At 37.8% G+C, this 23,214-nt stretch overlaps 1 long non-coding RNA gene across 2 annotated transcripts in view; it reads left to right on the top strand.

Annotated features, from left to right (window-relative positions):
* Gm31466 overlaps window positions 1-23,214 on the top strand; it is a 103,710-nt gene that overhangs the window by 9,955 nt on the left and 70,541 nt on the right. The gene's annotated exons all lie outside the window — the stretch shown is intronic.

Here is a 23,214-nt window from a genome sequence, read left to right as displayed (position 1 = left end):
AGAGTAATGTGGTTTGTAGAAGAAAAAGTAGAGGTAATACAGCTCATGATACTTAGATCCCATTTTATAGAATGAACATCTGAAAGACAATAGGAACAGCTTGAAAGTGTCTCCTTGACCCTGTTGGGAGCCCCAAGTTTCTGCCTTCGAAGGACCCAGAAGAAAGGGGATATTACAAAAGCCAACCAAACTCATTTTTGAAGAAACTCATTTTGTGCCAGACCAGGGGCTAAACTCCCAATTCCAACAAGAAAATCACAGAGTCCTCCTGAGCAAAAACCCTATTGTTCCCATCCCCACACCCTTTAGCAACAGCCAGGCTACAATAGCAGGGCCAAGGTACATAGAGATAACCTAAAACACCTTTCCGAGAATAGATAAACTGACTGACCATCCTGTTTGTCAGGTGGCTCTGGTCTCATGTGCAGTTCCTGCAGATTATTCCAGAAATGAGGTTTTTAAAATAATAATTTGCTGACCAAAATAGAAATTCCCCAAGTTTGCTGTAACCACAATAAAAACACTGAACACCTAGACTTGGGCTCTCACTCTGACACGCTGCGATGGGAAGAGTCTAAGAGACCTTGCTTGGGAGCTCTTAATAAAGTCACTTATGTGTTTTACATTGGAATTGGCTCCTCGGTGGTCTTTGAGTACTTGCAACTTGGGCATAACAGTACAACTAACATTAACAGTACCTGCATGCCTGTGTTGCTGTGAAGTCACATTCCTACCAAAAATAGAGGAAGACCTCTTTGGAGGATCAACAGGAAGTTATAAAAGTAGCAAGGCACTCTGATTTTTCTTTACAAAGTGGCAGCATTGACAGCAGACAAGAAGCCAGGACCACTCCGATGTAAATAAAAAGAAGGGTCTCAAGCCACCTGGGCCTAATCTCTGGGTTCAGGGATTCTCCATACCAATGATGGATGACAGCCTATTGCCTTTGAAGATTTCTCTACTATCTAGAGTTAAAACATGCTGAATAATTACTTCCTGCTTTCAAGGCTATGAGTAGAGCTGATTTCTGGTGGTAGGAGCCAAGACATTTTGCTTATTTGGTGCTGCTCCATTACCACCATCTTCCCACACTGCCCTATTCATATAATTCCTTCCATGAGGGTTCTGGGTAGGCATAAATGGTCCTTCCATGGTGAGAAGCTGCTTGGGGTTCCTAATACAACATCACTGCACACTATTTTCTTTGGGCCCCATCATCTGTAAGCAAAGAAAATATCCCTAATGACAAAGGCATATGATTTCTGAAGGGTTCCAAAACTAAGATTTGAATTTTTGCTTTTTTGTTTTGTGACCCTGGACATAGAACTCAAGACCTCATATGTGATTAGAAAGGACGAAACCACTGAGCTGTGTCCTAGGCTGTTTTGCCAAATATTTTCTAAGGTCTGGAGTTATGTTGTAGTTGTCATCATGTCAGATTTAAAGATATTCATTATTTGCTCTTTTATAATTTTCATCACCTTTCATCTTGCAGAGAGAACTGCTCAAGTGTTGAGGGTGTTGTTCTGATCTGTGTTGTAGTCTGATGAAAAGCTAGTTTCAGATCTAGATCCCTGTCTAACACCTGTTGTAAATATTTAATCTGCTCTGTGTTCCAGACAGGTGCACACGTGGCTCTGCACCTACCCAAGAGCTATGAATTCATGAATGAACAGACAAACATGCCCAGAAGCATTATATTCAATATGCCTGACTTGCTCAATGGCAAGATACATCTGAACGTCCCCGAGGCTAACATATATTCCTCTCAAATATATCTGAATTAACACTTTATAAGTCTGTACTTTATCTTTATCTTTGTCACTCTGCTTCCTTCTGGGCAGCCCTCCCTTGGGGCTGCTTTCCCTTTGTACCTGTATTTTGGCCACCCGGCCCCTTCACTGTGTCGTATTTTGGCCACCCGGCCCCTTCACTGTGTCGTCCGTTGTACACCTCTCATGGCAGGAGGCCCTCATCTCTCCTCTCTGTTTCTTACTCAGAATCCTAAAAGTCCAGCCTTTTCCCATATGCCCAGCCATTGGCTGCTGGGTTTTGATCAATCAAAACCCAATTAGGGACAGAGATCCTCAGCATCTGGTCACATAGATTCCCGTGTAATTTGGGAAGCCAAATCAAGACAAAGCATTAGAACTAATCCCCAACAAAGACCTACCCTTTCATTACTTGGTGGGTGAGGTATGTTTCTTCCTCTGTCAGGAGACACCCATTCAGGAAGCATCTAAGCTATAGATCTCACATACTCACCTGGTCCTGATGGCTGAGGGATGGTGACATCTGTAGCAATATTAACATAATAAAGTGCTGCAGTGTGCTGGGACATATTTGTGCAGAAGACAGTATGCATGTCCACTGACCAGTCTGGAATCTTCATGACAACCATTTGTATCAAAAAAAAAAAAAAAAAAAAAACCATGTGTGATACTCTAATCGCTTTTGGTGTTGATGAATGACTAGTTAGTTCCACACTCCCAACATCAACCCAACACATGTCACTGTCTATTATCCTCCTTAGTGCCAGGGAACCCATTACTGCATTTCTGCTGAATTAAACACTTGGAAAGAAAGGCAAAGGAAGAAAGATCTGTCAGTGTTTCATGAGTGATATGAGAATTACTATGCTTGGATGACTGGCAGCTAAGACAGTCTTTGCCAGCTGTTCATCTGGAAAAAGGATTAAGATCCAGAATATTCAAACTCAAAAAAAAGAGTCAATGAACCAAAAGACCCAATTAATAAATGGGCAGGTGATCTAAAGAAAGAATTCTTATTAGGAGAAACAAGAATTGCTTCACCCAACAGAGGGCTAATATCCAAAATATATAAAGAACTCAAGAAGAGTCCAAAAAGTAAAAAACAAAACAAAGAATGCACTACAGAACTCAACAGAGAATCCTCAACAGAGGAATCTCTAATGACCAAGAAGTACGTAAAGAAATGTTCAAACTTCTTTGACTTCAGAAAAATCCAAATCAAAGTGACCCTGAGATTCCACCTTACACCAATCAGAATGGCTGAGATCAAAATTATGCTGGTGATGATGTGGTGACTCCATTCAGTGAACTTCTTCTTCTGGTGAACTGTTTCTCTAGCTGTGCAGAAGCTTTTTAGTTTTATGCGGTTCTGGTTGTCAACTGTTGGTTTAAGTTCTTGGCTAATGGAGTCTTGCTCAGAAAGGCTTTTCATAGACTTATATCATGTCAGATACTGGTTATGTGTTCTATCTGTCATGATTTGAAGGACTGTATCCCTCTACATCTCTTAGTGCCAAATAAACACTTACTTCTATTAGCTGCCTAAGTCATGATGTTTTATTAAAGTGATAAAAGAAGTGACTACAAGAAGAAGTTAGTGAGAAGAGGGAAGATTAATTGAGAAAATGCCTCTGTCAGATTTGCCTATTGTGTAAGGAAGTTTATGGGATATTGTCTTGATTAACAATGGAATTTGTAGGACCCAGAACACCAGGATGGTACTCCCCTTGAGCTTTGGTCAGGCTGAGACAGATAAGAGGTATAAGGTGTTAAGCACAACTCCTACATGGCTTTTTCTTCAGTTCTTGCCTCTACTTCCTACCTGGTTCAATTTGGGCCCTGACATTTCTCAGTAATTAACTGATAACTAGAAATACACCATTAAGTGTATCCTGCCTTCCATAAGTTGATTTCCATCAGTGCTTTATCACAGCAGGAGTAGTAAATTAAGACACTTCCTAAATTCAACAACACTGATAATTCTTCTGAAATGATGGGTTAGGTTAAATCAGCTGTACGTATTACATGTTTCTTCCTAGGATGCACCTAATTTTATGTTTGACTAGTCTTGCATAAGATAGAAAAGACATTTCTCTCAGGGAAAATCACACTCCAATGATTCTCTTATTATATATGCAAATGTTTCAGAATAGTTTTGCTTATTTGTTTTCATACTCGACCATAAAAAGGAATATACTTGAATAGAACTGCCCATAAAATGAGAATTGTTAATAATTATTAAGAGTAGAAAATATATATTTTATTTCTTTATTTGGACTGAACATGCAGTTTGATATAGGCTTCAATTTTAGGCTGTCAGCAGCTTAGGAGTCCAGGAAGAATGTGTTACTAGCCCAAGCCAAGTAGAGTCCTGGGCGAGAAAGCTATTCAAGCTATTCCCTGGGATATCCTACTCCATTGTGAGTCACATCATCATGACTTCCTTTGTGTGGACCGTATTCCTGGAAAATACTAGATAAAATACACCTGTGTATTCTTTCTTATCCATTTCTTTTATTGTCCATTTTCCTACTTTTGAAAATATGTGTTCTTTATTGATTTTTCTGGGAATTGCTCATCAAGCAACCCAATAATATTCATTTTCCAATCTTTCCATATTTGCTCTCTCCCTGTGTAGCTCTTCCCACAAATAAAAAATTTATTACAAATTAATAACGTTTTGCATTAAAATTAAAAAACTGAAAAATTAAATAAAAATTTCAAAAAATTGCGCCTTGTGAGATGTGATGTGCCATGATGTCACATTGTCTATACCCTTTTGCCCAAACAGCTTTAATTGCAAACGTTCATTGAAATGAGTCACCAGTCTGGTTCAAGGACCCTAGATTTTGCTACATCATTAATACAAGAACCCCCTAGAGACTCCTCTCCTGCTTTATCCTGAATATCCTGATGTTTCCCTTAGCAGGACCAGCCCCTTAACATGTGTCAGCAGCTGCACCTAGGTCACCTACATACATGTAGCATATGTGTAGCTTGATCTTCATTTGGGTCCCCTAACAATTGGTGTAGGGCTAGTCTCTGACTCAGTTGTCTTTCTCTGTATTCCTTTCTTCTAGCTGGGAAGCCTTCAGTGGGTGAATATGCACATTTTCCCATTGTGAATTGATGTATGAATGAGGGATAGTTTGTATCTATGAGTGGAGGGGTGTCTATACTTCTCTGAAGATAAGCAGAAATTAGGGTAAATATTTCGTAGACCAGCTCATAGTATAATCATAATTCAAAAGAAGTAAGAATATATAGCTAAAATATTACCTAAAATGTTTTCAGCAATCACCTTTCTGTATAGAATCATGGAAAATACTTTAAAATAATGTATGAATTTCAGTGTGACTGGTGGCCATAAAACCAAGAGGAAGGTGACAGGATCCCTGAAACTGGAATGTTGATGGTTGTATGCCATCATCTGTGTTCTGGGTATGGAAACATCCAGTGTTGTTGCCTGAACCATCATTTGCCAGAGAACATGGGGACACATTTAATATCTAACTTAGTGTAAGTCCATATAACATTCTTGTGGCATTATAGAACCATGATGAGCTGAAAACACACTAATGAGCCTAAGTAATGCAGTTATTAAAAAAAAACCAAAAAACAAAAAACCAGTGCTATAGATAAGGCAGAGATGCTGAGTTGCTGGCTAAGAATGAGAGCTCAAATATTATAGCTACCTTAAGATACTGATCTTCAATTTCTTCCCCATGATGTGATCCCAGCTTTCTCAAAATAAGATCCAGACTCACCTGGCAAGCATCATGGCAAAGAGGAAACTATCAATAACTTTGTGTATTGTTACTAAGCATGGCTACTATCAGAGCATTGTCTCTTGATGTCTGGGGCCATAGCCCCACAGTCTACTAAGAGACAAAATCAAAACATGTCCCAATTAAAATAAAACAATAATATTTGTTCCAGAGTCACTGATGCTCCCTGTCAAGATAAAAGTGGTAGAAAATAAGTAGGTTAGGCAAATTCTCAATTATTTTACATGTGGTTAGGAAGGCAAACCCAGTAAAAGTGAAAGTGCTGATGGTTTTGTGATTTTGTTTGTTTTGTTCTTTTGCTAGGGAAGAAAAATAATCTAAATGTAACTTCTGGACAGAGGGCAACAGGCAAATCTCAGATAATCTATTATAGGTCAGTGGTGGAGGAGCCATTTTGAACTACTGTTACTTAATGAGGCATATTTTTTGTTAAGTATGGTTTAAGACACGCATTTTATAAAAGCACACTATTGTTACTATTATTACTTATTCTACTATTGCTTCACAGGGTATAGTCATAAATGAAATCAGAGGACTCATTTAAAATGCCAAACCAAACCCCATATGATATAGGAGAGAGTTAACTTTGAACACAAGGTCTTCAACTGTGTCTTTGTGATGAATCCTCTCACTTGTCAAATTTTTATCTACCATGCCTCTTATTGAAAAGTTCCACTTTTCCATAGTTGAAGGAAACTGTCATCATCAGTTTATATCAAGGAAGGAGAGTACATATGAGTCTCTAGAGGAATGTTGAGTATTGGGTGGCAAAAGCTGTTTTTTAAAACAGACGTTATAACAAGGAATGGTTCTTCAGTCCAATTTACTTCTTGTTCAGCATCAATCTAATTCTTCATGGCTCAATGTGATTTGTTTGCTACTGTTGTGAATCCTGCCCCCTTTCAGCAATGATACATACTATATCCTGTGTGGGATAAAGAAAAGCCTCCATTATTATAGATCCACACTCTGAAGCACAAATGGGTCTCTTATTGTGAACCAAATCCATGGCAGTTATGGGTGCAGAGCAGCCACACAGAGGAATGAAGGAGACTTTGAACATGTTTTCTTTTTTATCTTCCAAATATATTTTCTCCCCTAATCCATTATTCCCACTTTGAAGCACATGGTTTTGTTAGGAGCAGATTACCCTCAGGGTTGAATCACACTTCTGTTCTCCCTAGCATTTTGGTGAATGGTCCTCTCTTAGTCTTTCCTTTCTTCTATGACTATCCCCAGGAATGCTATCCACAGTTACTATAGGAATCTTTCTCTTTCAGAGATCAAATCACTGTTTACTTCCTGTCTGTCCTGGCCTAAATCCCAAAATATGTATTTTCAAGAAAGCCTTTTCTCAATATACTTCTGAGATACTTGTTTCCTTTTACTGTGACTTCTTATTTTCAACTATGTACGTCTAAAAGTGTTGTCACAGTTAAGAACCCATGCAAATTTTTCTTCCACAGTTTCACTCTGTAAAAATGACTACCATAATTTAATCTATATTTTCTGTTATTTTTAAAGTTGTGATGATTACAATCAGTTGCCAGAAACTTTTGCTGTAAAATACCTAGAGTGTGGGCAGTAATTGTTACGTGTCTGATGTGATAAACTTGTTAGCAAGCAGCATAAATTTCTCACACAGGGTTAGTGCTAAAATGGGTGCTGGACAGTAAATAAACATGTCCAGTGGCAATTGAGTAACCTATTAAAATAGATCAAGCCATATTAGGTGGCTTTTAAATACAGTCTATTGTGATAAAATGATTCATATGTAGCAAAGAACAATGCATGTATCTAATTCATTAGTAATATAAATAAAGGTCTCTAGATATTCTGAGTGATAAGATTGAGTAGTCTCAGAGTAAATTACATTAAGGGAAATTCCAGAGCAATATAGGGTCATAAAGAAGTTAAAAGTGTTGATGTTTGGGGACTCAGAGGTACACATCAAATGGACAAATTTCTTCCAACAACCTGGTGGGATTGGATCTTTGCTGAAATCATTGCAAAACATGGGAATAATATTTATTTTTCTTTTTTTTAAATTCAATTTTCTTTTATTATATGACTCAAACTTTAGTAGGATTTATTTCTGTTTTAGAAGGATTTTACACTCATAGATAGGTTATATAAACAACTCATCAGTTTGATGAAATACTTTACATAGTATAAACGTTTCGAGAAATTACATGAAACACGACAGCTGTAGAAACCCAAAAAGATTTCCACCTTTACAAATACTAGTGAGTTTTTCCAAAAAGTTGCTTCTTGATTGGTATCTGGATGAGTTTCAGAACTTCCAACAAGATGCTCCTTGTCTGGGGCTGGTTATATACACATGGTTTTGGTTGGTATCAACCACAAGTAATCATCAGGTTTATAAAAGAAGGTATTTTTTTTTTCAGGTTTCTCTGAATCTAAGAAAGGAGGGAAAGCATTGTTTGTCATTGTTGAACTCACTTAGCCCTTACATGCCCTTTTCGTTTTATAGTATGCATGCTTTCTGCATCATCAGAAATAAACAGGAAATAAGTAATCAATATATAACATATATAATAATAATTGTATACGGCCCATACTTCTGGTACAATCAGTAAATTCTTGTTTTGCCTTGAAAGCTATGCATATCCATATTAGAATCAGGCAATATTATAGCACCAATCTTCTTTTCTATTTTTAAAATTGGTTATTTTCTTTATTTACATTTCAAATGTTATCCCCTTTTCCAGTTATGCCCCCTCCAAACGCCCATCCCATCCCCCCTCCTGCTGCTTCTTTTTTTTCCATTTTTTATTAGGTATTTAGCTCATTTACATTTCCAATGCTATACCAAAAGTCCCCCATATCCACCCACCCCCACTCCCCTGCCCACCCACTCCCCCTTTTTGGCCCTGGTGTTCCCCTGTACTGGGGCATATAAAGTTTGCAAGTCCAATGGGCCTCTCTTTCCAGTGATGGCCGACTAGGCCATCTTTTGATATATATGCAGCTAGAGTCAAGAGCTCCGGGGTACTGGTTAGTTCATAATGTTGTTCCACCTATAGGGTTGCAGATCCCTTTAGCTCCTTGGCTACTTTCTCTAGCTCCTCCATTGGGAGCCCTATGATCCATCCATTAGCTGACTGTGAGCATCCACTTATGTGTTTGCTAGGCCCCGGCATAGTCTAACAAGAGACAGCTACATCTGGGTCCTTTCAATAAAATCTTGCTAGTGTATGCAATGGTGTCAGCGTTTGGATGCTGATTATGGGGTGGATCCCTGGATATGGCAGTCTCTACATGGTCCATACTTTCATCTCAGCTCCAAACTTTGTCTCTGTAACTCCTTCCATGGGTGTTTTGTTCCCAAATCTAAGGAGGGGCATAGTGTCCACACTTCAGTCTTCATTCTTCTTGAGTTTCATGTGTTTAGCAAATTATATCTTATATCTTGGGTATCCTAGGTTTGGGGCTAATATCCACTTATCAGTGAGTACATATTGTGTGAGTTTCTTTGTGAATGTGTTACCTCACTCAGGATGATGCCCTCCAGGTCCATCCATTTGCCTAGGAATTTCATAAATTCATTCTTTTTAATAGCTGAGTAGTACTCCATTGTGTAGATGTACCACATTTTCTGTATCCATTCCTCTGTTGAGGGGCATCTAGGTTCTTTCCAGCTTCTGGCTATTATAAATAAGGCTGCTATGAACATAGTGGAGCATGTGTCCTTCTTACCAGTTGGGGCATCTTCTGGATATATGCCCAGGAGAGGTATTGCTGGATCCTCCGGTAGTACTATGTCCAATTTTCTGAGGAACCGCCAGACTGATTTCCAGAGTGGTTGTAAAAGCCTGCACTCCCACCAACAATGGAGGAGTGTTCCTCTTTCTCCACATCCACGCCAGCATCTGCTGTCACCTGAATTTTTGATCTTAGCCATTCTGACTGGTGTGAGATGGAATCTCAGGGTTGTTTTGATTTGCATTTCCCTGATGATTAAGGATGTTAAACATTTTCAGACCAATTTCTCTTATGAATATCGATGCAAAAATCCTCAATAAAATTCTCGCTAACCGAATCCAAGAACACATTAAAGCAATCATCCATCCTGACCAAGTAGGTTTTATTCCAGGGATGCAGGGATGGTTTAATATACGAAAATCCATCAATGTAATCCATTATATAAACAAACTCAAAGACAAAAACCACATGATCATCTCGTTAGATGCAGAAAAAGCATTTGACAAGATCCAACACCCATTCATGATAAAAGTTTTGGAAAGATCGGGAATTCAAGGCCCATACCTAAACATGATAAAAGCAATCTACAGCAAACCAGTAGCCAACATCAAAGTAAATGGAGAGAAGCTGGAAGCAATCCGACTAAAATCAGGGACTAGACAAGGCTGCCCACTTTCTCCCTACCTTTTCAACATAGTACTTGAAGTATTAGCCAGAGCAATTCGACAACAAAAGCAGATCAAGGGGATACAAATTGGAAAAGAGGAAGTCAAAATATCACTTTTTGCAGATGATATGATAGTATATATAAGTGACCCTAAAAATTCTACCAGAGAACTCCTAAACCTGATAAACAGCTTCGGTGAAGTAGCTGGATATAAAATAAACTCAAACAAGTCAATGGCCTTTCTCTATACAAAGAATAAACAGGCTGAGAAAGAAATTAGGGAAACAACACCCTTCTCAATAGTCACAAATAATATAAAATATCTTGGCGTGACTCTAACTAAGGAAGTGAAAGATCTGTATGATAAAAACTTCAAATCTCTGAAGAAAGAAATTAAGGAAGATCTCAGAAGATGGAAAGATCTCCCATGCTCATGGATTGGCAGGATCAACATTGTAAAAATGGCTATCTTGCCAAAAGCAATCTACAGATTCAATGCAATCCCCATCAAAATTCCAACTCAATTCTTCAACGAATTGGAAGGAGCAATTTGCAAATTTGTCTGGAATAACAAAAAACCTAGGATAGCAAAAAGTCTTCTCAAGGATAAAAGAACTTCTGGCGGAATCACCATGCCAGACCTAAAGCTTTACTACAGAGCAATTGTGATAAAAACTGCATGGTACTGGTATAGAGACAGACAAGTAGACCAATGGAATAGAATTGAAGACCCAGAAATGAACCCACACACCTATGGTCACTTGATCTTCGACAAGGGAGCTAAAACCATCCAGTGGAAGAAAGACAGCATTTTCAACAATTGGTGCTGGCACAACTGGTTGTTATTGTGTAGAAGAATGCGAATCGATCCATACTTATCTCCTTGTACTAAGGTCAAATCTAAGTGGATCAAGGAACTTCACATAAAACCAGAGACACTGAAACTTATAGAGGAGAAAGTGGGGAAAAGCCTTGAAGATATGGGCACAGGGGAAAAATTCCTGAACAGAACAGCAATGGCTTGTGCTGTAAGATCGAGAATTGACAAATGGGACCTAATGAAACTCCAAAGTTTCTGCAAGGCAAAAGACACCGTCAATAAGACAAAAAGACCACCAACAGATTGGGATAGAATCTTTACCTATCCTAAATCAGATAGGGGACTAATATTCAACATATATAAAGAACTCAAGAAGGTGGACTTCAGAAAATCAAATAACCCCATTAAAAAATGGGGCTCAGAACTGAACAAAGAATTCTCACCTGAGGAATACCGAATGGCAGAGAAACACCTGAAAAAATGTTCAACCTCCTGCTGCTTCTAAGAGGGTGTTCCATTACCACCCATCTACTCCCACCTCCCTGCCCCCGAACTCCCCTACAATGGGACACCCATCTAGCCTTCACAGGACCAAGGAGCTCTCCTACCATTGATGCTTGACAAGGCCATTCTCTGTTACATGTGCGGGTGGAGCCATGGGTCCCTCCATGTGTACCCCTTGGTTAGTGGCTTTCCTTGTGAGCTCTGTGGGGCAGGCAGGTCTGGTTGGTTAATATGGTTGTTTTTCCTATGAGGTTTCAAACCCCTTCAGCTCCTTCAGTCCTTTCTCTAACTCCTCCATTAGTGACTCCATGCTCAGTCCGATGGTTGCCCGAAAGCATCCACCTCTGTATTTGTGAGCCTCTCAGGAGACAGCCACATCAGACTCCTTCCAGCAAGCACTTCTTGACATCCCCAATAGTGTCTGGGTTTGATGACTTTATATGTGGTGAATCTCCAGATGGGGCTGTCTCTGGATGGCCTTTCCTTCTGTCTCTATACATTGTCTCCATATTTGCTCCTGTGAGTGTTTTGTTCTGCTTTCTAAGAAGGACCAAAGTACCACTTGATCTTCAGTTGGTCTCTCAACTTTATCTTTGCACAACCACTCTGGAAATCAATCTTGTGGTTCCTCAGAATATTGGACATAGTATTACCTGAGGACCCAGCTATACCACTCCTGGGCATGTACCCAAAAGATTCTCTATCATATAACAAGTACACATGCTCTACTATGTTCATAGCAGCATTATTTCTAATATCCAGAAGCTGGAAACAAACCTACCAGTCCCTCAACAGAGGAATGGATACAGAAAATGGGGTACATAAAAACAATGAATTCATGAAACTCTTAAGCAGGTGGATGGAACTAGAAAGTATCATCCTGAGTTAGGTAACCCAATCACAAAAGAGCACACATGGTATGCACTTATTGATAAGTGGATATTAGCCAAAATTCTCTAAACACCCAAGATTCAATTCACAGACCACATGAAGCATAAATCTTTAAGTTGCCCTTTGTGGCTTTCTGACTGAACAGCCATGAACAACTGTAAATTAATGGAAATATCTGCCCTTTACAACAGAACTTTCCTGACTGCATTTCTATGGCAGCCCTTGGCTTTCCCACTGAACTATGAGCTTACATATGAGATCATGGTGTCTATGTCTTCCCTGTGGGTATGTTATGCTACGTTAATATTTGCATATGTGACATGTAGGGTTGCACATGCCTTTAATCCCAGATCTCTGAGGTCATCCTGGACTAAAACCAAGTTCCAGGACAGCCAGACCTGTTACATAGAGAAAACCCATTATGATATTGAGTTGTCATTCTGTTTTACTATACAAATCTATGTTAAGACCCAAGATGTCAATATAAGTGACATTTCTTCACATATCCTTAATTATTTAATCTCATTTCTGGAATTTACCTCTTACAAAAACTCAGGACCACTGGAAAGAGGCCCCAAAATTTAGAGGCAATTCCTTAAATAGGAAAGTACCTCTAATGCACAGATGAAGATTCCCTTCACATTGTTCAGTAATTTTCCCGTTGCTCTTTGTTATAAATTATATCTCCAGTGCGAAATGGTTCTACCTTTTAAGTTATGGAAGTAGAACACTATATGCACCTATAATCCTCTCCTTGTGAAGAGAAGCATCTGGACTGATCTGCACCATGATGAAAGGTGCATGTCTTCCCACTGGGGCAGCTGCTGTGACCATGTTCCTTTTCCTTTATCTCACCCAGAGTAGAAAGATTATTCTGGGAGCCAGAGTCCTTCTCTCCATGAGGATGAAATAGTGATGTTTCATAAGAAAGTAAAACTGCGTCTTCTTCAAATAATTTCAGGGAGTTTTCAATTAGAAATGTTACTAGTGAATTCTGTGACAAAAGGGGGCAAGCGCAGAGGATCCCCGTCATTTTGTATGTTTGAAAATCACATTTAATATATGAGTCTTGTAGGCTGAAGATATATAGCTCAAAATTTGGAGAAAAGTTAGCTGTTATAAATTGTAGGCTGGATTTTTGTTATAAATTTAAAAGATGATTTTTGAGATCAGATGTTCAAATGTTATCATCACAGTGCAATAGTATATAAGATGATGATTTCCAGGTTTCACATTGGGATGGCCAATATGTGATACATACTGTCCACTTGAGTAACTTTGGTTGCATTTGACACAAAAATGGTTGAGCATGTTTGTAATGATGATTATAGAAAGGCACAAGTAAGGAGGGAAGATGACCACTGAATGTGGGCACCATCCTACTGAAAGTCCCCATGGCCTGACTAAAAACATGAGAACTGCAAACCAATCTGAGCAGTATCATTCATGTGTCTCAGTTCAAATGCAATGGTAACATCTTGATCCTCAGGTTCAATACATTGGGGGTATTTGAAATAATACTTATTTTCAGTAAACTGGATAGTTACGGATCTTCGATGATATTGTGTTTGAATCCCTAACTTTTCTCCTGAAATTTTATTTTACACAATATGAGAAAAAGTTTATTCTTAGCTATCATTTCCTATAATAAGCTCATTACAGTTCAAAGGGCAACTAGTGAATAATAAATCAATTTAGTATTTGATTACAGTATTTGAAAGGTTGCTATCATTGAAAAATGTGCTCAAGAATTGCTCTAAGCCAATCATAATCAGCATAAAGATGCAAAGGGCCTATTTAATCACACTAGCCAGGTCTTATAAAAACTATATCAGACCAAAAAATCCAAATTATATTACCTTTGTTTTCTTGGGGAAACCACCTTGAAAACAAATATAATTTCACACATTCTAGACTGATTACATCAAAATTTAGTCTTGATTGCTGACTCCAGTACCAATGGATTTTTAAAAATTATTTCACAGCACTTGTCCTCAGTAGGTTATTCTAGGTGGTTATTCTAAATCACAATCGACAAAAGACTTAGTCATTGAGCTCAAATATCCATTTACATTCGACTGACTTAAAATGTACCAATTATTCTTTCCAGTCAGAAGGTCAGAATGAAAAGCTGTCTGTATTTTACAAAATGAAAAAGTACCAAAACCAAAACATTCAACCTCAACAACAACAAAAACAAAAACACAGACTCTCAGATAATCCTGGATTCCTGTCTCATTGCAAAGACTTATAAAGCTAGGCATAAATCATATGTCTTATTACTTTTTGGAGATATCATTTGCTAATACTTTTATTGTGGGATTTAGGCATACATAGGATAATTGGAGCTATGGCAACAGTTAGATTATAAGCTATCATCTGAATCACAGAACAAATTTCTCTCAATTTGGTATAATACACTATTTGGGTGCATTAGTTTACTCAGTCTGTAAATATGAAGAAAAGAAATAGAGTAATTATATCTTAGGCATGGTCCTCTGAGACTAAAATGAAAGTTAGGATGTGTCCTAGAAATATTGCTTGAAATTTCCCCAAGCTATGAAAAATACAAATTTAATTGGAGTATAAAGCTGAGATTATAAGCATGAAGCACTGTAACCCCCCAAGATATAATTCTCTTTGAAAATGTCTTCAATGTTTGCAAACAATTGAAACTTTTTATTGTCAGTATTTTTAGTGAATATGTATGTGATATATAATCTCTAATGTATATCAGCAAATATTATTTCTATTTTGTTGATATTCATGCAGTTCTCCAGCCATTACCTCTGCACAGTGCCTGCTTTCTCTTCTTCATTGACTTGGTCAAGTACCCCAAGCCATTGATCATATAGTCCAGATATTAGCAGATTTCCTTGGATATTTTGAAGCAACTCCTTGTAGAGAGAGAACAACATTTTTGTGGAAAAAAACAAATCATGGAAATCACTCAAAATACATTCAAACTGTAAAATTCCCTTTTACATCCAAATTTCTTTACATCTCCCAAATCTTCCCATAGTTAGAACATTGACTGATAGGTCCACTAAGTTCTCTCCATCAAAACAGTAATCCTAAGAGCAGATTTTCAGATGAGCTCTGTTTGCAAAAAAATTTCTTCTTAGCTCAACATGCCTCTAGTGGACAGTTGAGTAAACTAGCCCACATAACAGATCAAAACCACAACATGATTACTATTTTTAAATGACAGAAACATATCATCATGGTAACAATAACAAAGTTATTATCTGATTTCTCAGGAGCAGAAAATCATGCCTGGCACTGGAAGCAGGAGGTCACAGGAGGACATGGTTCTTAGAGAAGGTCCTATCACCATTTCACTAAACAATTGTGATTCTTAACTCTATTCTATTTAAGCTAATATTCACAGATAATGTAGCCCTTACCCATCCACCAAAGAAGGTTCTCTTTGCAATGGATGGAGACTATTAGAGAAAAACACAGCTATTCAACATAAATAGAACAAAATGTCCCATAGCTCTGAGCTGCAAAGCAAACATATACATAGTAATTCCTGAACCATAGGCTCTGAATATTGTGTAAAGGAGTCAGAAAAATTGTACACCAAATGATCAGAAACTTTGCTTTGAAATTCGATCTCCTAGAAATGAGGGGGATGCTTTACTTTTGATAGTCCAACAATATCATTGCTTAAACAATTTCTGAACAAAATGTCATCAAAATTACACTCATGAAGAGTGAGGGAATCTCATGACACAAAACTTCTTGATAAAGAGTTATATGCACATAAATAATACTGAGTGATTATATTAATCTTTCCCACAAATGACCTATATAGATTGTAAGCCAATCACAGTTAGTTATCTCAGAAATATTACATACACTTCCAAGAATAATGGACTCATCTCGAGTTATTTGAAATTATTTATGGGTTTATTTGTATCTATATAATTATAACAGTTAAAGAAAATGGGGCATGAATTGATCATAAGAGCAAGATTGAGGGGACAAAACAATAAAGCAAGGGAAACGATGGAGAAAAATGAAGTAATTGAATTTTAATTTTAATAATAAAATAAATATATTATTTTATGGTATTGAAGCACAGGCCTCAGTGATTAACAATACCTATTTCACAGACAAGAGAACCTTTATTTGGATACCAGTATTTTATGAGAGAAAGACACAAGCAGATCATGAGATCCTACTTGGTATGTGTAACAAAGATATGCATGATGGAGTCACATGCTTTTTCTGAGAAAAAGAAACCTGCCTCTCAGAAATAAAGTAGAGAGTGAGAGAGAATGAGGAACCCTGGTAGCCAAATGCATTTGATTAGGCATACATACTCGATGAAACTCACATGTATGATGTGACCCTCCACATGTCCACATGGAGAAATCAAATAAAAGATACTTAGTTACATTATTACTCATTATGACTGTTATTTCCCCCTTCAATCCCTATACCTTATGCTGTGAAAGGAACTTTTGAGCTTACCGGATTTCTCGCCTATGTATCTACTCTCACTCAAGGGAATGTATGATGAGGGAAACTAACTAAGAAAGATTCAGAGTAATCCTGAGGGTGGATGACGCTAGGACTTTTCCTACTTTTAAGATACATTCCACCATAAGCATAGATTGATTTTTTTATGTTTACATCCTCTCTACAAATCCAACTTTTCCTGCAGTGATTGACCTGATATTACATTTGGTGCTATTATAAATACACCCTCAGTTTTGGTCCCTTTTTCTTTGATGATGGACAGCACATACTGAGAGGAAAATGTGAAATACCTGTCATGCCATATACAACACAGAGCACTGTTTGCTTGCGAGAACCTGACCAATGATGTGCACAGCTGCAGTGTAAGGGCTGGCATGGACAAAGAGGACCTTGAACTGGTTTTGTGCCTTAATCTTTTATTATACTCAAGCCACCCTAACATTAACCCTGAAAGTTCAGGCAACATTTATTTTTTATCAGATTTCACACAATTGTAGAGATTAAATCCAACTTTTCCAGTAGATGGGTCCTGGTAAATATCCCTGTCTTACCTTCCTAATGTATAGTCAATGACTTAAGTCACAATTCTTTCTTCATATGGTGATAGAATTTGAAGGGGTGGTGTATTTAAGAAGCAGAATTTTGTTCTTAGGAAAGTCAGAGAAGAACCATGTGAGACCTACTAGACATTTTGTGTGAAGTTTTACATCATCACAAATGGAAGCAAGGTCTTTGCTAAATAGTTTTCTTGTCACAGCAAATGTCAGAACAATGCTTACTAGGTCCTGGTGGGGCAAAGAACCCCTGTTGAACAATGAAGATATGAAAGGTCATCATTTTTTTAACTCTTCTTTCCTTTGCATTTAAGGAGAAGATGAGACCATTACATGGAGTAGTTTAATTAATGCTGCCATGTTAAAAACATTTCAATTGCATAATGTTCATGTTATAATTGGTTAGTCATCCTGTAATGTCTATATGCTATTCTTCCCTATACTCTACACTGTTAGTAATCTTAGAGACATGATCAAGTATTCACCACTGGTAATTCTCAAAAGATGGTGCTGTCTAACTCTGCACTGTATCATGAGATTCTCAATATGTAGGTTGAACAGGCTTCCTGAATTCTATACAATCAATTAGTTGACTTAGCGTTCATACCCTTTTTCATAGCCAAATTCACTTGTATTCACATCAAGCAGTTTTCTTTTGTCCTCAAATGTCATAATGAAGCTCTCCTTGTTCTTAGTTTTCTTGACAAGTAGAAGCATTGTCAAGGTTCTCTCATTAGCAGAATGTACACTTCATGAAAAAGTATACATGACTATTTTTTTCAGACTCTGGACCCTTGTTTCCATAGTGTTAGTTCAAAACTGGGATCAAAGTTTTTTTATTCTCCTAAGGTTTCTATTAGAATATTGAACCATAATGAAGTATTAGTTACTTAAAATGAAAACATTAAAAGTAAATAAAGGAGATATATAATAAAAAGTAATATAAAGTCTCTGTGTGTGTAGAACATGCTGGGAGGCTGCCTAATACAAAATATATTTAAATGTTTCTTGGCCATTAGAGATTCCTTGTTTGTCTCGTATGAGGCTATGCCAGTGCCTGGCAAATACAGAAGTGGGTGCTCACAGTCATCTATAAAATGGAACACAGGGACCCCAATGGAGAAGCTAGAGAAAACACACAAGGAGCTGAAGGGGTCTGCAACCTATAGGTGGAACAACAATATGAACCAACCAGTACCCCCAGAGTTCGTGTCTCTAGCTGCACATGTAGCAGAAGATGGCCACGTTGGCCATCACTGGGAAGAGAGGCCCCTTGGCATTGCAAACTTTATATGCCCCAGTACAGGGGAATGTCAGGGCCAGGAAGTGGGAGTGTGTGGATAGGGGAGCAGGGTGGGGGAGTATAGGTAACTTTCAGAATAGCATTTGAGATGTATATAAAGAAAATATCTAATAAAAAGAAGGAAAATTCTCTATTTAACTCAGTATCCCATTTTTAATTGAATTTTTAGTTTCTTAGTGTCTAACTCCTTGATGTTTTTATACTTTTTAGATATTTTAAAAAAAAACAGGACAACTAAAACAATACTGTACATTAAAAGAACTCCTATGGGTATCACCTTTCCAGGCCTCATGCTGTACTAAAGAGAAAATTTTAAAAATGCATGGAAATGGACACCTTAATCAATAGAATCAATTCAAAGACCCAGATAAAACCCACATACTTATGGCAACTTCATTTTTGATAAAGAAACCAAAGCCATACAATTAAATAATCTGCATATCCAAAAAAAATTTTTTTAGACTAGATGTCTGCAAGTAGAAGAATGTAAATAGATCCATATTCATCCCCTTGCATGAAACTCAAGTCCAAGGGGGTCAAAGACCTCAACATAAAACAGGATAAACACACAATTTCTATTTTTGTTTGTTTCTGTGTATTTCTTTTTTATCATCTAGAGTGGTCATATGCCAATGTGTATGGTGTGCTTGTCATGCAGATAGAGGCTTGTAGCTGTTGTATGAAATTGAAAAGGCTTGAGTAGTCCTACCAGAATGATGGGATTGATCATCGCTGGGATTCTTACTATAGAATGTATTATAGCTACTGCTACAACTGCCATAGTAACATTGTCACAATATGTTCAAACTGCTCAATTTGTTAATTGTTTGTCTGAAAGTTAATAATGCCCTGTAATTTGATGATGCAAAGCTGCCTCTGAATGGTTAGAGTAATTAAAGAAAAGCTTGCTTTCCTGGTCACTTGTTCAATTTTCATTTTCATAAATTGCCTTGACTACTCTTTTGATTTTAGGATTATGCCTGTTTACCACTTGTGGTTAAGTATGTTATCTCTTTCTTTTTGAACAGCTGTGCATATCTCAATCCTATTTGGCTCAAAACTGTAAATTAATAGGTTACATCTCCCGTTTCAGAGGCTGGTAGTCAAAGATGGGTAAGATTCAGAGGTGGATCGACCTAAGACGGCATGAATGCTAGGATTCATGTACCAATGATGGGTAATGTCCACACTTCTTGGGAGTAACCCTAAGACAGACAGTCTTTCTGTGCCAATAGCTGAGACAGCTTTGGCTTGTATAAAATGAAAATAGAGGTGATGTCCAGATCCATTTTCTGTTTCTCTGAAGAAGAGGGGAGAGGGAGGAGGAGAGAAAGGGAGAGGGGGAGGGGAAGAGGGAGAGGGAGGGGAAGAGGGAGAGGGAGGGGAAGAGGGAGAGGGAGAGGGAGAGGGAGAGGGAGAGGGAGAGGGAGAGGGAGAGGGAGAGGGAGAGGGAGAGGGAGAGGGAGAGGGAGAGGGAGAGGGAGAGGGAGAGGGAGAGGGAGAGGGAGAGGGAGAGGGAGGGAGAATAAGAATCAAAGTCTGCCTGCCAGGTAGAGTCAAGGAAGGTCAGGGCCTGTTGGCAGATTTCCTGGCCTGCAAATTCATGGAATGATAGAAGGGAAGTACACTTGAAGCTTATGGCAAGTGACTGAATATTCTGTTGATCTTGGTTATAGGGACGGGGAAGACATAGGATCAGCACATATATCTTCTATGTATATTTCAGCAATTGCTTCTGTTAGTGGTGGCTTTGTTTCCCAAAGTACTGTGTATATAAAAAGGCTATGAAAATACACTTTCTGCTGGCATAGTATTGACTTGTCACCCTCTTGAAAAAAGAAAAATAGGAAACGTTCCATATTCCCCCCATATGCTATTATTATTTCATCATTCAGAATTTAACATTGATTAGTGGAGTTCTCATAAGTAAATCGAATATTTGCAGTTCACAATTCAGTCACAAGTTTAAGATTTTAATTTCCCTTTGGTTGTCTTCTGAATATAAACTTAAAGATGCTTCTCATCATGCTAAAACCATCTCTGTTCTACCTGTGTATCTATAGCTGTAAATCTATACATTTTAGTAGGTCTCAAAGGCATGAGTCTATTCCTGTTGTCTAGCAGACACATGTTAAGTATTTTTTCTGAAATATGGATTTCGATACAATGGTAAATACTAATGTATATTCTTTTGTAAACTAAAGTTCACATAAGTCCTAAGACCTGCCTGTCACAGATCAAATGGACTCCAGATAAGTACAGCTGCTTGTTCTTAAACAAACAAACAACAACCCATATAAATAAAACCCACCCCTCTCTGGGAAACAACCATAATTCAAACATGGCTATTTAGTAATCAGAAGGTATTGTCTCAGACAGGATTTCATTTTCGGGAGGCAGGGCGTGAGGGGGGAGGGGAGCGGGACTGAGAGACAGTTCCAGAGCCTCCAGGGAAGGCTTCTACTGCTAACTGCTGTATTCTGTATATACTGTGCCACCCTGTGTGGAGTCTGTGAGTGTGCTCTTGAGTAGCGTGGGCTAGCCAATCTGCCATTCATGGTGTTATAAACTCGGAATTCCATATGTAATAGGATGCAAGTCTAAGCGTTTCATGTGGACATAAATGTATCTAAATAAAACTTCCCCTAGCACTGTGGCTGACCTCACCCTTACTTTTATACTTTAGTATGAAACTGATGAGAACTTTGGTAGTGAGTATTTTTTTTATATATATACATATATATGTATATATATATATATATATATATATATATATATATATATATATATCTCAAGCATCTTTCAGGTCTTTGTGTGTGGCTTTCTTAAAGCCCTGTTGTAAAAAAAAAAAAAATTACTATGTGGATGGCAGTCTCTCACATCACAGATGTGGAAAGTATAATTTTATATTTGTATTTTCAAATAAATAAGTTTGTGAAAGGTTTCCATCCTCAAAAAAAAAAAATGGAAATTTCCCTTCCCTTGGGATTTCTTACCTTCCCCAATTGGTAGACAATTTTAATTTCTGTTCCTAGTCTATATTTGTCTCAGCAGATTTTCACCCGACTGACAGACTCCACCTGTGGAGCTGATCACCCGTGGAACTGCAGAACTCTGTACTTGTTGAAAGCTGATGTTAACCAGCCTAATCAATGGAATTGCTTTCTGTCTTTTATCTGTATCAGCTAATTAGATGCTTTTGACAAATGTCGCATTGCCCAGCCTTTGACTAGTATTTCAGCCTTCCTGGGCCCCATTTTCGACGTCCTAATGTCAGCAGGAAGCAGATACAGAAGAGAGATACAACATCCATTCTCCCACTTGACAGGCTGAAATACTAAGTCAAAAAGGAATTCCCCCTGGGTACATTCTGAAAACAATTCCATATCTTTTGTCAGGTTTTGTAAAGGCTTGTGTATCCTTGCCTCATGTGTTGAAGATTGGGCAAATAATATTGCTATGTCTGGAGAATTGTTTAATGTGACAATTGTACTGTTAGTAATTATATAGGATCAGAGTTAATGTAATGTACTATGACTGTAGTTGACTAATTGTTTATCTGACATTTTCCAAGGAATTAATGCTATGGTACCTCGTCAACCTTAATTTGTTATGCTTCTAGTTCATGATTCAGAACTCTGGTATTCTTAAAAAGCTACAAATACTGGAAGAATTAGAACATGCTTTGGCAAGGAACAAACTTATGGTCTGGCTGATCATTGCCAGTGCTACTAAATTTAACCAATGGTCAGATTTTGGATAAATGACTATAACAAAGATGTGACACAGTATGTGATATAGTACAGATCATGGGAAATGAAGTATGAGGAATGAAATTCAGAAGCCATTTGGAATTTCATGTTTGATATCAACCTGTATAACTCCAAAAATATATAATGAAAGTCAGCATATTTTGACAAGAGTAAAATGGCACATTCAAGAAATATGACAGAACACCAGTACTAATTTAGATTTATTGGCCCTTCTTAGGAGGTTGTAAGTTTAATAAATGCAAATCCTGTGTGTTTTGATATGGCTAACATTGAAAATGATATTCTGAAAAACTTATAGGTCATTTTTTCTTTCATGGTCTTCATTTATGTCTCTCATAATTGGCATAGCAGTATTTGGTTTTATAATCCTTTCCATGACATGTCTATTACCTATTTTCTTGAACTGAATCATCAGAGCACTTCATTGGAGCACTTACAGATGTCAAAGCAGAGTTACAAAAATTCAGGTTCCAATGTCTTCCCTGGAAGAAGTTGGTAGTCAATGATGGGTAAGATTATCTTGAAAACTTTCCCAACCTAAGACAGGCCACAAATACAAGACTATTTGTGTGCCAATGATGGGTGAGCGCTGTGTTTTCAGAAGACAACCTAAGACAGGCACAACTTTCTGCTTCATGGCTGGAAAGGTGTGCAGCTCTTATAGATAAAAATGGGGAAAATGTGAAATACACATTAAAGTTAACTTTGCCTGATTTCTTGCTTGTCATTAATCATGAACGAGTCTGCTGTCATCTGTCTTATTTTTCATTAAGACATGCATTTTATCCTGTCCAGTTTATCTGCTTATGCACATACCTTTGAGAGACTGATCAAGACTGAAGGAAATGGCCTTAGTCAAACATAGATAATACTGTGTACCATAAACTCACTATGTAAGCATTTGGGGTTAATGTTTACCTTCCTG

This window comes from Mus musculus, chromosome 3 (assembly GCF_000001635.26).
Source record: "Mus musculus strain C57BL/6J chromosome 3, GRCm38.p6 C57BL/6J".
NCBI lineage: Eukaryota > Metazoa > Chordata > Mammalia > Rodentia > Muridae > Mus > Mus musculus.
The sequence above is the reverse complement of the archived record's forward strand: the minus strand, read 5'-3'. Positions and strand labels throughout refer to the sequence as shown.